This window comes from Podarcis liolepis, assembly GCF_965112155.1.
Source record: "Podarcis liolepis genome assembly, chromosome: 2".
NCBI lineage: Eukaryota > Metazoa > Chordata > Lepidosauria > Squamata > Lacertidae > Podarcis > Podarcis liolepis.
In genome coordinates, this window is record NC_139555.1 from 90,616,270 (window position 1) to 90,629,617 (window position 13,348).

Sequence of the window (13,348 nt, forward strand, 5' to 3'; positions counted from 1 at the left end):
TAAAAAGACAGTTGAATTTCTGAGCGATAACACACTAAAGCAGCTTAGGCACGTAATATGTGCTGATACGTTTGGCCACCCACACTCAGATTCAAAATGAACCACATCATAAACACAACAGGCTCTAAATTATATCACAGGTAGTTAGCTGCTTACGGCTGCAACCCAATGCACACTTACTAGGGTTGAATTCAGTGGGATTTGTTTCAAAATAAAGATGTGAAGGATTACACAGAAAACCTGCAAAAACAAGATATATAAGACCTTTTTGGTCAACTGTAGAGAGCTGAACGACACGATACATTTGCTTTGAAAGTGTGTACTGTAACCATGCACCCCTGCGTACGCGCAACATTTTATTCTAGAATCAATGAAGACTGAGTATCTGTTTTTATTATGCAGCCCACATATCAGGGTTTTTTAAACACCTGAAATGTTTTAACCAGTTCTTGAGAAACTGGTTTTGTTCTGAAAATAAAAGCTTGTTGCCAATTGATTCTGATGTGTGCATTTGAAAACAGATGTGGACAGGCATGGCACTAGAGGTGTAGCCACATCTGTCAATGATGTAAGTGGACATAGACCAGGATTGCAATCGTCCACTTCCTTCTTCATTCACCCGGGGGTGTGTGCAAAGAGGAATATGAGTGGATAACCTAATCAAGGGAAGTGTTTTCAAATGTGTATCTGGTAACTGTTGGCATCATAGGAGCCAACTCCTAGGGACAGAAGTCCCTTCATCCCCCCCATAAAAGATTTGAGGGGGCTGGGGGGGAATTTGATGGGCAATGCCATTCAAGTGGTGTGCATGTGCCATATCTTGTGATTAATTTTGTGGGGCTGGGGTTACCCCCCCCCCCCATATTTTATTCAAGTTGGCACCCCTGTTTGGCATTCATACAGTTGCAGTTATCAAGCAATTAATACTTTGTATATCTATATTATTATTTTTTCTGTTTTACAATTTAAAGCACTCGTTTTTACATCCTTAAGATATCAGTGACTTCCCTTCTTCTCTTTCCTTGGTTCATTTTACATATCATAAATCCCTGCATATTTTACAGAAACTATACCATTCAGCGTTCCATTATTACATTCATCATAACTTATTTACACTGTTGAATCTATCTTAATGCTGCCAGCATTTTTAGCTGTAAACTGTTATTCCCCATATATTCAATAAACGTTTTCCAATCTCCTCTAAATGTATGTTCTTCTTGTTCTCTTATTCTATATGTTAAATCTGCAATCTGTGCATATTCTGAATATGCATATTCATATTCAGCTTAAATTGCCACTTTTCTTTGGCTGAGACCTCGCTCGTTTTCTCTTTTGGGGGCTAACAAAACATAGGCCACAGTAGTAGTGGCATACATAAATACTTTGTATTAGGTAAGGATGCTGACTCATGGAGTATGAGTCAGTGTCACGAGTGGTGGGGAGTTAACTAATTAGTCTGCAGCTAGTTAGTATGAAGTAAAGGGACGACTAGAGGGATGTGGGTGGCGCTGTGGTGTAAACCACTGAGCCTTGGGCTTGACGATCGGAAGGTCGGCAGTTTGAATCCCCGCGACAGGATGAGCTCCCATTGTTTGGTCCCAGCTCCTGCCAACCTAGCAGTTCGAAAGCCCATCAAAGTGCAAGTAGATAAACAGGTACCGCTCTGACGGGAAGGTAAATGGCGTTTCCGTGTGCTACTCCGGTTTCGCCAGAAGTGGCTTAGTCATGCTGGCCACATGACCCGGAAAAACTGTCTGTGGACAAACGTTGGCTCTCTCGGCCAGTAAAGCGAGATGAGCGCCGCAACCCCAGAGTCGTTTGTGACTGGACTTAACTGTCAGGGTTTTTTAAAAAAGGTATGATTGACCAGTGCTGGCTTCTCCCCTGTATGTGATGTCTCCTGTATGAGCTGGCATACTTGTGACACCTGGATGCTGGTATTGTAAGAAGACTGCATTATGTACCTTGATGAACCATCCAAGACTGCAACAGGAATAAAGCTCTTTTTGAAACAAGGTTTGATTCCTGAGTGCTTCATGGGGGTGGGGGCTCCTTCCCATCATTCACAATCTCCTACAGTAACCACACCCACACCTGTGGATGGTGGGATCTAAAATCAATCTAGACTGAAATCAGCATGTCAGGGATGAACATCAGCCATTCCAGATTGATTTAATTCCAAGGGCGTCTCTATAAATTACCTCAGTGGTGGTTAACTCAAGGCCCTCCAGCTGATATAGGACTTGAATTCCTATCAACCCCAGCCAACAGGATGATGGCCAGGGATGATGGGAGTTGAAGCTGTACATCTAATGGTCATAGGTTAGTCACCCCAGATGGTCCTATACAATGTAATAACCAAAATGAAAAACTGTATGGTTGCAAATTTGGCAGGCATGAGAGAATGAGGGCATTTTTTGGTAGTCACCCCAGATTAGAACTCCCTCCCCACTGAAGTGTGGACAGCCTCAATGTCGCCATTCTTTAAAGCTGCAATCCTAAACAAAGTCACAAAGAATAGGCCCAACTGAATAAAAAACAACCTTGCTTCCAAGCAAACATGCATTGGACTAAAATGTAAGCCAGTTTTTTTAAAAAACTATTTATTTCAGGCCACTTTTTCTTGATTTTTGCATTTTACTGGCTTAAATCAGAATCCTTTTTATCTTCAGCAACTCCTATTTGCTGTTTTATTTAACTGGCCTATGTTCTTCATGTGTTTAAATGACTTTTTGTGCTTTGTTGCCAGATCAATTGTCTGTGTTTGCTTTCTGAATCGTATTATGTTTTTATGATATGTAAGCTGCCTTGTAAGAGCACATTGATAAAATAAATAATAAATTACCAACTTTCATTCATCTATTGCCCTTTTTCCAACACTGTGCATCATGCATTATTCATGTGCTCCCAAGTACATAACCATGTCATCTACAAATGACATTTGCCAACAGACATAGAGTTTCCACCAAAATGTCATCTACAGCAAGAATTTGTTGAATGCAGAGGTTTGCCCTCAACCAAACATCTGAATAATTCTGTGAAATAAAACAAAGTGTTTTGATAAGGCTAAGGAGGTTTCTGAGGTGAGGCATGCACACCCAAATTGCTGAAAGAAATATGAAGAAGAAGAAAACATCAATAATATAACCTTATTCATATATTATTGCAAGCCTGTGTCCTTTTGACTTACACATTCTGCGTTATGGTGTCAGAAGAGATACTGAAGGAGTGGCCTCAAGATACTGAACTCCAGGGTTCCATTTTGTAGTTTGGAAGAAATGCATGGCGGGAAATTGTTTTTCCCAAAGTATCAATTATTTTCTGAAGCCTGTAGGTCCCACCCCCGTTCCATGACATTATCAATGCCTTGCCAAACTTCTGAACTTGTCCCAATCCTATAGAAGTAGACTGGGCCTTCCCTGTGGCCCATAACCCCTGAAACCTTGGTAATTCTTTCAGGGTGTTGTTGCTGTTGTTTGGTGGGGTGGGCTAAGGTCAGCATGTGGGGTGGATTTAAAACAAAGGCCTGGCTTCAAATTCTTAGCCGCAAAACTAATTGGGCAAGCTGGAGGTAGGCTGTATGAACTGTGTATTGATTTGTAATGTTTTGTTGGGTCTCTGGACCGTAATAAAGATTGTTGTTGTTGTTAATTGGGCAAAGTTGAGGTCAGCCATTCCTTCAAGTTTAATTACTTCACAGTGTGGTTTTGAGAATAAAATAGGAGGGACCCCATGTGCTGCTTCAAGTTGGAGAATAAAAAATAAATCAATGAAATTAAATATATTTTTTCAAAGTTAAAAAAAAGAAGATTGTTTAAAGTCTAGCAATGGCTCCAAACTTGGTACAGAATATGAGTTGTACAGCACATCATGTTCTGAAGCAATATACGTTGAACATTATTTCCCCCAGAGTTCTTCTATAGCTCAGAATAGAAAATGAGATACAATGAGGAAAGCGAGTGGTTTTTAACTTACTCTATTTTTAGTCCGAGTCCTGGACACCAACTGCTGCTCACACATAGGTAAGAAAAAGAAGAAAGGGGGATTGTTAAGCTTCTACAGATCTGTGGCTAAGCCCAGGAGGAAAGGAAAGTGTTATGATTTGCATTCAGCAATGCATCTGAGAGGAATTATCTTATGTTTTGTTATGAGCTAAAGAGGTTAGCAGTGGCGTGCAGTGAAAATTTTCATAGGGGAACAGTTAGGACTAGAGGCGCCAACTTGCAAGGGCAATGGGGGAATGAGCATTGTGCCTCCCGCCCTAAGCCAGGCATAAGCTTTCTGGGCTTTGGGAAGGTGGCAGGAGGGCTCTTGGACCCTGTCAGAGCATCACACCTCCCTCCCTAAGTTGGGCAGAAGCATCCCGAGCTAAGGGAAGGAGGCACCAGGCTTGAATGCTATGATTTACCTAGTCCCCCTAGTCCACTGACCACACACCACTGGAGGTTAAGCAGTTTGAGCTAAAGAGGTTAAGAAATCACAGGGCAAGAAACAGCCGTCAGAGTCTGTAGTAAAGATATTTGCCCATATTAATGGTGCTAGTTGCATTTGGAGATTCTCCTGAGATTGGTTAAGCAAGATCTGTGAGTGCACAGCAACTCCATCTCCTCAAGGTTTGGAAGCTTGGGGACTTGCTTATCTAGCCCCTAGAGCTTCAGAGATTTCTTTTGGGGGGTTGGCTGAGCTGAGTCCAGTTTCCAACATTCAGATGAGATTTTAAGTCAGTTTAACACAAAGGGAAACCCTTTCCAAATTCCAAAACAGATCGATGGGGATGTCTTTAGAAGTGATGGACCAAGTTGAAGAATTTCAAGACTCTGCAGTGACAATGTAGTGCTTTAAAATGGCACCCAAAAACAAGAGAATAAATACCAACTTGTTCTACCCTCCATCTTCTACATCATTCCCATCTCACTCTGTTGTACTCAAAGGAGAGCACAGAAGATCTGTTCTCCACTGCAGTTCTCTTGCTCCCAGCACCGAGTATTAAAAATTAATTCACATAAATATGTTTCACAGCTAGAAGAGTTAATTAGATTGCATCCATTTAGTTTCTAAACCATTAAATAAAGTTTTTGCATTGATTTACAGATTATAGGCTGGTTCATCACAACAACAGCAGCAGCAGCAGCAGCAGCATTTATTTCCATTTTCTACTCTAAACACAGTTTCTTCATGGAAATCAATACTGACCTTTGTAAAGCAAGAAATAAATGTGAAGAGCTCTAAAGGCCAAGCTTTAAAATGTTTAATTTTTTAAATAGTTGTGGTTAATACTAGAAGGGAAAAACAACAAAGTCTGAAGAAGCCAATATTTTGCTTCTCTGTGAAACTGCAAATAAAAGGGAACAATACGTCAGTTATTAAAAATGCAACTGCATATGATGCTTCGGTGCCTAAGACTCTTGACGCAAAATGTATTAAACACGTGCAATGATTACATCAGTCTAAATCAAGTGCGGTTTGCAAATGTTGTTGGACTCCAATTCTTATCAGCCCCACCCATTTGAGGGCCACAGGTCAGTCCCCCTGGTCTAAATCTCAAGTGACAATGAGATTAGGTAAGGATGGCATCAACTCAGACAATTCTGAAAAATTGCAGCATTGTGGAACTGTAGATTAAGACCACATTTAAACAAGACACTGACCATGGGTTAGGCAGTTACTTCCACAGACATCTTCTTTTTTTTTTTTTTAAGGCATCTACCATGGGCATCCTAGGAAAATGAGTCAGACTATAGCTAGTATTGCCCACACTGACTGGCAGTGGCCTTCCAGGAGATGTTGGGGATTGAGTTTCAGAGCTTCTGCATGCAGAGCCTGGTCCCTATTTCTGGGCTGCAGCCCTTCCCTTCCCTGTAAGGGGGCATCCACCATGGCCATGGTTTGCTTAAGCTGCTGTGCTTGTACGAGGCAATGCTGAGGAACAGGCTAAGGCACAGGAACAGACTAAGGCACCGGTAGAGGGAAAATCAGGCTTGATTTCTATCTTCCCACTCCGAAATGTTGAAGTCTGCCCTTGTGAGAGAATTGCTTCATCTGTCTTTCTGGCATTTGGCAGGCTTCATTCCTTCAGAAGGGGCAACCATGCCTGCAATTTGCATCCAATTCTGGCAGAAAAGGACTGGGCCTTTTTCTTTTTAAATCGTCAAACTTTGTAGTTTCCTTGCTTGGTGCCCCTGCATGGACCTGCCTAAAATTTGGCTGGCTTGAACCATTCTGGAGGGTCTCCTTTGCCTGCAAATTCCATCCACTTATGTGAAAAGGGAGGCAAAGGTAAAGCCTTTTTTTTTTTTTTTTAGATTAGGAGGGTGGAGCATACAGCAGATTTAGTAGATCAAATTCAGACCCAAATAACAAATCAGATTGGGATGTCATACAGTGGCTCCTTCTACTGGATCAGGCTGCTTCCAAACACTATAGATACAGAAAGAAGGTAAATTGTGTGGCTGCTGCACACCACTGCACTCAACAACACTGTGACCTTGGACACACTCCCTGAAATGTTCGGAGGCATTTTCCTCAGATAATGGCAGGAAATAATTGATTTAATGAGAAATCTTATTAGGCCGTCTTTGTGACAACAAAGACTGGCAGGAAGACTTTGGGTACGAGACAGAAATCAATTTTGCAGGCTCTCGGAATAGAAGAAAATATAGCTATCTGCAGAATAAAATGTGGAACCCAGACTTATCAAAAGATACGCTGGCATTCAGAATGCTAAGAAGTTGTAGGTGGTCTGCACCAGAATTGGCCTCCACAGTCACTTACGGACTCCTTGTTAAAACCGTGTTTATGGAAGACAATCTGACTCGGCTACGAGTGATCGCCAAAGAAGAGAAGAAGAAACTGCCACCTGATCTTTGAGAGCATTCATCAATGGAAAAGCCCTGCATTGTAAATTCAGTTAAAGACTTCCAGTGGCAGCTATAATCACAGCCTTCCAGGTGTCTTCTTGATATCAGCAGAGCTTTCCCTGTCCCTCTGCAGGAGTACTAGCCCATGCCTTAATTTCTGGCTAGTGTTGCTGACGGCAGCAATCTCTTTTCATGCTCAGCCAATTTCACCACCTGCTTCTTAGTCATACTCAGAAAGTAGCGAGACTTTTGGAGTCTTCCACACCATCCTATACATTCATTCTGAGATCAAGCACCCTGATGCATGCTTCTTAACATGACTAATAGATCATCAGTAAATAAGAAGTACCTCGGCTTCGATCCAAAGGCAGCACTCCCCCCCCCCCAGCTCTATGAAAGGAAAGAATTACCACTAATTCTCCTGTTAATAAAAGGTTTCAAATCCTACTGACGAATGAAGTCATAAATGGTGTCTTTCATTCAAACACCATCTTGTCAAAAGGAACATATGAATGAAAATCCTTATAGGAACTGTTCACTTAGAAGTAAATCAATTTGCTTTCAACAGTCTCCTCGAGGCACTTGTTTCCTTTTAAAGTGGCATTCAGCATTAAATCTGTATTACGGCAGTACACTAGCTCACAAGGCATATAGATCCATGGTCCCGAGTTGATATTGCTAGACTTGTGTGTGCTGTTTTTAACATATAACACACATAGCTGAGTACAACAGTTAACAACTGCAAATTGTTACCTCGGGTTAAGTACCTAATTCGTTCCAGAGGTCCGTTCTTAACCTGAAGCACCACTTTAGTTAATGGGGCCTCCCGCTGCTGCCACGCCGCTGGAGCACGATTTCTGTTCTCATCCTGAAACAAAGTTCTTAACCTGAAGCACTATTTCTGGGTTAGCGGCGTCTGTAACCTGAAGCGTATGTAACCTGAGGTACCACTGTAATGACTTCTGTGTGAATGGGCCCTCTCAGTTTGGCACCAGACAGACAGACAGACAGACAGACAGACAACAGAATGTGTGAACTGGTTTAAATCTTCAAAACTTAGATTCCACAATGGTTTTCTTTGCCATCCTTCACAGAAGTGCCTGAGGCAAATGCTATTCTATGAGGTAACATACAGGAAGCATAAAGACAATGTGGTGCCTGAGGCAACGAACAATATGGTTCTCTCAACTGTCTCCTTTCCGTGTACAAAAGCCAACTGGACAGCAGTCTTCACCACACTAGTGAAGATATGGAGAGGCCATCCTCCAATACCTTGTTACTCTTCCTTACTCTTCATCTTCTGCCTGAGGCAGCCATCTCACACTACCTAGTGGTAGCTGTAGGCATCTATGAAACTCTTCCAAATATGGGAAAATTCCTCCTCCTGCTCAGTTCCTTGGGTAATGTTGCTTGCAAGCTGGCTGAGTTAAAAACTCATCTGTTTTCATTTGTAAACCTTTCACAAAATTGTAATGAAACGAGAGAACACTTCTATGGGAAGCAGAAACAGAAATAGTACGTCCTCAATTAGGCTCTTTATGCTGCCAGTTTTTCTTGCTTAATACTTATTACACCAAGATATACAGTAGCATTCCTTATCCTGACCTGAAAGTTCAAGTGATTAAGTAAGAAACAAATAAGTAAGAAACAAAACTGGTTAAATTTAATATTATCTTACTATGCTATCTTATTGGGTGGAGGGGGGAAAGTTGCAATAGTTTGGGAATTAATTTTCCTTTGTACCAGGCTTCTGTTATGCCACTATATAGACAATGTTTTCCTTAAAAGCAAACATTGCAGATCCCCTTTTGGGCCTTCTAACATTAGTATATAAACACCTGCACATTGTGTCCATCTCCAAATGTCTCTGATGTTTACATCTTCCCATACAGCCCTTTGGCTTGCTGTCATGTCTAATTCTATGCTGTCCCTATTTGGTGAGCATATTATTATTATTATTATCCTTTGGGAATGATTCATTCCTTCTAGTTCATGATTCATTCCTTCTAGCTGGATTACAACTCTATCAAAATCCTCACAATTTTTAATAGGAAAACATGGTGACCTATCTGCAAAGTTTAACCCTATATAATATCTAAATTACCGCTAAAGAATAAAACCCAAACTCTCTTTTCTGTGGACCCTGAAATACTGCAAATCCCCAGGAAAAAAGAAATATAGGATGCTGACATGATGGAGTTTGGGAGACCAGTGAGGACTGATGAGTCAAAAGCAAATATAATATTTTGTGATACAACTGCAAAAGCATTGCTCAAACCAGCAGAGACAGTGTTGAATGAGCATAGGTGTGGCGCCATCATCACAAATTCCAGAAATAGGTGCTTGTTTGAAAGAAGAACTAGAAATTCACACTACTGCCGAACAAGCAAGATTGTCGTCTTCTGTAGTTCTAATAGCTATGTGTACGTGGGCAGCTGCTACAATATAGATCCACGGCAATATTAAAGACTTATTCTTGGCACATTTCCCTGGTGGTTAAATACTATCCTCTGTTGGGGAATTTGCATCAGTAAATGACTGAGTCTTTGATGTACTGATGTACCAACATCCTTATGATTGCATGCATTCCTAAAATATATGAATGATTAACAATCACAGATACTTATAAATGAGTTTAATTCTTTTCCAAATAAACTTGCCTTTTTCTGGTGTTTCCTTTATATTATTTTAAGTGCAAGGTGCAACATAATTTATTTTTACAGACTTCTTAGATCATTGCACTCCAAATCCACTGAATTTGAAATCTTTGTATTTTTAGTGATGCTGTGAAACTTATTATATTGGTTTACTTGCCACTGCTTTATTGATTGTTACTGTATTTTGATATTTGTTGTAAGCTGCCCAAAGAGCACAGTTACTGGGCAGCAGACAAATACTTGCAAATAAATAAAACTGTTACCATTTTATGTAAAATGCCTCAAGAACAAAATGATAAGGAAGGGATTCTATAAACTTTGGAGACAGCTTCCCCTGTTCTCCACATGTTGTTGAATGGAAGAAAGAGTTGTACAGAAATCAAATTGATGTCAATAAAATAACAAAAATCACATTCTCCAAGACCACAAAATTATTCTGTGTGTGTCGCAATGCAATAATAATTTGATACCACTTTTCACCAATCAGATATCAAATATGCTTTCTTGGCGGGTACCCCAAGATGTCCACTTTGCAATATTTTCTCTCACACCACCAGCAGCCCAGTCAAAGATACCGTTGACAGGCTCTGTGAGCAGGTCTTGTGATTATTTTGTTTACAAAAGTACTTGGTTGTAATCCAGTCTTCCCAGTGGATTTCAAATAGCAAGCAGCCTTCCTCTCTTGACATATTTCTAGTACAATATGGACTAGTGTGGGCTAGCAGCAAAAGACCTGCTGCTAAGGTTCAGTTCCTGCTTCAGCTGCTCTTCTGTACGACCAGGGGGTCTCTATGAAGGATGGATGCACAACGCAGGCCAGCTCGATTTCCAAAGCGCCATCTTAGCCATCTACATTTTAAAAGGTATTATTTAAAGAAAAAGACTCTTAACACAGCTATCTTGTTGTTGTTGGCACCCATCTGTCTCAAGAGGCAATGGAGTGTACCTCCAGAGGTGAAGTCAAACTGCTGTGTTAGCAGAACTGAAGTGATCTTTCCAAGGCGCAAGTTTGGGTGGTTTTATGGAGGTCCTGGGCTGCCCAGATGATAAGCCCCCTTCTTGGCCTCTCTGAGGTGCTCCAGGAGCCAGAGGAAGAGCAGCCCAAATACTTGTTGGAAAAAGTTTAGCACTGAAAAGCCAATAAGGAAGGATTCAGGTGAAACAACGAGCTACATCACTTTGGTGACATTCAAAGAAAGTCTTGTCCTGTGTTGCCATACACAATATTCCATATTGTAATGGCACATAAAACTGTTAGGATATAGTTCCGTTCCACCTTAAAAGGGAACAGGCATGACTGTTGTATGTCACATGCCTGTTTACTTCCAGGCACGGGAACTACCGTTTGTATATTGCTTTTGCTTTATGCTGCTGTATGCTTGGACATGAAGGGAAGCAGACATGTTTTTCCTTTGTTCCTGTACTATGCTGAATAAATACCTGTAAATAATGCTTATACATGTCTCTGTCCGCCACTTCCATTGTGAGAAGTTATTCACTCTCCTGATAAGAGCATACCAAGTCTCTAAACGTATCTGAGGCTCGTGTCGCTGATTGATGCTGTACCGGGAAGTGGAGATCGCCCGGCTGCCGGCCAGTAGCTAGAGCCAGCTGGGGGCCTGCCAAATGCCCCCGTCTCCCCAGCAGTATCCCAACAAAAACAGGACCTCCAAGAAGGATCCCAATTCAGAAGTAGGGTGATTTGGGAGCAGACAGTAAACTACAGTGGTACCTCGGATTAAGTACTTAATTCGTTCTGGAGGTCCATTCTTAACCTGAAGCACCACTTTAGCTAATGGGGCCTCCTCCTCCTGCTGCTGCTGTTGCTGCTGCTACTGCATGATTTCTGTTCTCATCCTGAAGCAAAGTTCTTAACCTGAGGTACTATTTCTGGGTTAGCGGAGTCTGTAACCTGAAGCGTATGTAACCTGAAGCGTATGTAACCTGAGGTACCACTGTATATCACTATATACCGGTAGATATTTTACATATATTGGTATTATGTAGATGTTATGTGCAACAAATATAAATCCTAGTAGAGTAGAGTTTGATGTAATATGGAGGCGAACTATTGTCAATGAACTGACAAAGAAAACAACAAATTCTACCAGATGATTAAATGCTGGTTATCTACCCCCCTAAGATAACATCGTGTGTGTCACCAGAGCAGTTTGATTACTGGAGTACAAACCATGGATTAATACAGTGCAAAACAGGACACAATTTCCTTTTTGTGGGACCAGAACCTACAGCATAGGCTGCTGTGCCACACAATATCAACTTACTATGTTTATTAATAACATATAGAAAAATAATTTCACAGCTTTATATCAGTATGGAACCTATTCCCCTTTGCACGCACAGGTCTAGTTCTTGAAACTGCCCCGTGGAGAGGCACAGACTACATTAAAAGGGGAGATTAGACCAATTTGGCATTTGTCTCTTCCAGAGTGAATCCCTAGGAGCTCCGGATTGATCAAACTCTCAGCCTCATACCTCTTTTTCCACTTGCACTAAATTATAGATGGCTGCAGTAGGAATGTTAATTATTAATTGGAATAGTTTCCAATTGATTTTCAATTACAAAATATTGTTTTCTATGACATTCCAATAAGGCTGCAGGAATCCCATTAAATCTGAAATGGTCGTCATTAATTTCCACTAAAACACATGCATACCGAATCTCCCTCTCTCTTGGTTGGCAGCAGTGAATTCCATTATTCATTTCCATTAATTTCCATTTATTCCAGGCAATTCTATTTCAATTCTCCAACAGCTACCTGGCTTATCAGTATTCCGAGCTTTCCAATTTGACAGGAGCACAACCTAGCTGCCAACACCCATTCTGGCACATTTGCAAGTTTAAGACCTCAATTGGTCTTCCTGATAGGCTGGAAGCAGCAGCCAATTCATTTAGACAGTTGTCTTTAGACCAGGAGGTGACTCTAGACGTGTATTAAAGCTGTGCTTCAAATCTTGGCACTTTAAAATGGAGGATTCCGCCCCCCCCCCTTCCCCCAAAGGGATAAAAATGATTCTCAACTGTCTTCCTAAAACAATCCTAAAAATAAATTTGCAACCATCTTTCTAAATCATCATTTACTCCACACACAACTCCTTTTAAAATCTGTTTTCTAAAATGCTCAGTCACACAAATTTATAAGATTATAGGCTGCGTACATAAAAGCGCACTCCCCCTTTTCTGGATAAACAAACTCAAATAACTGCTATTGCAGGGTTTGCTACTTGAGCTCTCTAATAGGAGTCAAAATAATAGTCACTACAAACTAGTCACTACATAAATGTAAAAATCACACCCTTTCACTCTGAAACGCCAGGTTGTGTAATACAGGATAAATCACACATATTGATTAGTTTATTATTAGCTTATTAAATAATAAACATAACTACAACTTAGTGTTTTTATATGTAAACTGTAGTAGAATGTGTTTCTATCCATGGGACGGTATGCATGACCTGAGATTAGTACCTACATATCTAAGAATATAAGAGCCCTGCTGGTTCAGATCAAAGGTCCATGTAGTCTATCACTCTGTTCTCACAGTTGCCAACCAGATGACCGTGAGAAGTCCGCAAGAGGCCCACCTGAGTGCAACAGGACTCTCCCCAAGCAACTGGTATTAAGAGGAATACTACCTCTGAGAGCGGTTCCCCCACTAATAATAATAATAATAATAATAATAAATTTTATTTATATCCCGCCCTCCCCAGCCGAAGCCGGGCTCAGGGCGGCTAACAACAATAAAACAGTATAAAAGTATAACATAAACAACACTCTAAAATCATTCATTGTAAAATTAATTAATTCAGGCC

The 13,348-nt window shown here is 40.9% G+C and overlaps 1 protein-coding gene across 3 annotated transcripts in view; it reads right to left on the bottom strand.

The window, feature by feature from the left end:
• Positions 1 to 13,348, bottom strand: part of GRM7 (glutamate metabotropic receptor 7) — a 392,717-nt gene that overhangs the window by 293,960 nt on the left and 85,409 nt on the right. The gene's annotated exons all lie outside the window — the stretch shown is intronic.